The sequence below is a fragment of the Nothoprocta perdicaria genome, unplaced genomic scaffold, assembly GCF_003342845.1.
Source record: "Nothoprocta perdicaria isolate Ctin4 unplaced genomic scaffold, notPer1 scaffold_14, whole genome shotgun sequence".
Classification (NCBI taxonomy): Eukaryota; Metazoa; Chordata; class Aves; order Tinamiformes; family Tinamidae; genus Nothoprocta; species Nothoprocta perdicaria.
This window is the reverse complement of record NW_020454538.1, coordinates 839,860-842,208: the sequence shown is the minus strand read 5'-3', so window position 1 is coordinate 842,208 and position 2,349 is coordinate 839,860.

Sequence of the window (2,349 nt, the reverse complement as noted above, 5' to 3'; positions counted from 1 at the left end):
TTCTCTGGTTTTTAACACTGAATGGTCTACATAAAATTCYTCTATTTCAGATACTGTTCCTTGCCCAGCTTCTTCCATTGGCTGCTTAAATGTTGAGTTTGTGTTTTGAAATGCAAAAGCAGATTGTTTATGGTACAGCTTGTCAGCTCTTAAGACAAATCTGAAGGCTTTGGGTATAGAATTCAGCAATAATTCCGTCCCTGGGAATTTTGTTAACCAAAGTGTGGCTTAGCTGGATCACTGCTGCTCACCCACTACTGGCACTGCTGTCTGTAGCAAACGAGATGTGCGACTTCAGTCTTTAAAGGCACTTTTCTCTGAAAATTGTTCAGGGCAAGATTGGAAGCATCATAAACTGTTAAACAGGCAAAGGGGTCAGGAGTGGGAAAGGGCTTCATCCGACAGGGTTAGAGGCGGTGCAAGTAGCCTGTCTGCTTTCTAAGGCCCTCTTCAGCAAGTGAAATAAGACACTCTAGTTAGCCAGAAGTCCATAGATTCTTGCTGGACTATTGCCCGTGCTGCTGCTAATGGCTGTTCATTGTTCTGAGTCTGTTTCAGGTAACAGGTTTTATTTTGGAGGAAGTTCCTCCTTTGGCAGCTGAAATGAAGCTGAGCCTGTTTGGACTTGATTAAGAGACTACTTAAAGCCTGCTCTGAATAAGTGATTTGTTCTGACATGTCAAAATAGAGAYGAAAGCTGAACTAAAGCAGCAAAGTGAAAATGCAAAGTGCCTGTGGGTATGGGTGGCATGTGCCCCCTCTGATTGAGGTGCCATCCTTGACAGCGTGGCCCAGTATCTTTGCATCTTCCCTAAGCATCTTAAATGTCTAAGCGACTCTGCAAACGCAGGTAGCTGGTGGCTCTGGCTTCATGTCCTGTGCAGGAGGCCCGTGCAGCAGCCCAGGGACGAGGCTGTGACGCAGGGTGAGGGATTGAGGTGGCYGCACTGAGGGGCAAGCGCCTGGCCCCACTCCTTGCATGGGTGGGCCCCCCTGCCTTGTGATTTATTTTTATTTATTTATTTTTTACCCCTAGCATAGTGCTCTCTAACTAGAAGATGACTTGTTTTTACCACAGGTGAGTTGTGGGATGAACAAGTCTGTTACATGAACTGCCCTTGCACCCGTTCAGTGCTTCAGAGAGCAAAATAGCAGATCCAGCCTCTTACCTGGCAGCTCCCGACCTGCGGAAAGGCCGAGGCTGTGACAGCAGCTCCGCAGAGCTGGGCTCCCTGCCTGGGCGCAGCAGCTCTGAGCAGCTGCACCCACTTTGCCCAGGAGAAGCGGGGAGAATGGTGAAGARGGGAAGGTTTGAGGCCTGATTTAGTGACTCTTGACGGTTCAGCAGGGGCCACCTCTGCCTGCCACAGTGTCTAATGAAGCTACCCCATCATCATGATGGGTGTGTTGGTGGAATGCTCACCCAGCTGAGGCCCTGCTCTCATTGGGGCAGCTGCTTCTGCATCACTTCYTCCCCCTTTCAGTTTAAAGCAAGTTTAAACCTCACTTGCCCCAGGTTCTGTTTCCTGCAGGGTATCAGGTCAGCCCCTCCCCTAGGAGCTCCCCTTCAGGCAGAAGTGTAGGTGTCCCTGCTTGAGCAGGAAGGTTGGACTAGATGATCTCTGGAGGTCCCTTCCAACCTTGAACATTCTGGGATTCTGGGAAGTGCTTGAGCTGCCCTCTTCTAGTCCCCAGGGAGCCAGGGTGGGGAAGAGAAGGTCATTTCTGTGCATACGGTGTTAAAGCTGCCAGCTCCTAGGGCTGCCCTGTGGGGGTTTCTGTGTGCACATGGAGCTGGTGCAGGAGTTGCCTGGCCTCTCCTTCCCCTGCCCTTGCAGCCCCTTTAGGAGCTGCTCTTTCTCACTAGTACCTTGGGGTAAATAAAGGGTTTCTGGGCTTCCAGAGCCCTGGGGGGCCAAGAGGAAGAGCAGAGAGGGGCTCAGGGCTTGTGCTCATCCCTAGTGGCTCTGGATCCTGGCCCCTGCACTACCTGGGGCCAGCTGAGGCAGGTGCCTCCTGGGACACTCCTGCAGTCATTTYCCTGCATTCACCAGGAGGGAACCGGTCTGGAGAAGCTCCCTGCTCTTGCAGCAGAGCCATAGAAATAAAGGGAAAGGAGGCAAATACAAAGCAGAGGAACAGCACAAACTGTTAAAAGCAGCTTTAATAAAACTTGTAGTGACTCAGAAAAACAAGAGATCTCATCCCATTAAGGATTTTTGCTAAGGATTTAAGCTAAAGTGTCTTTTAAGGGAAGGAAGCTGCTTGAAGTCAGGACTATAGTTAAAGACTCTGCATCCGAACCCCTTTAACATTACACCACTCTTGCCCTTTCACCATTAACTTCTC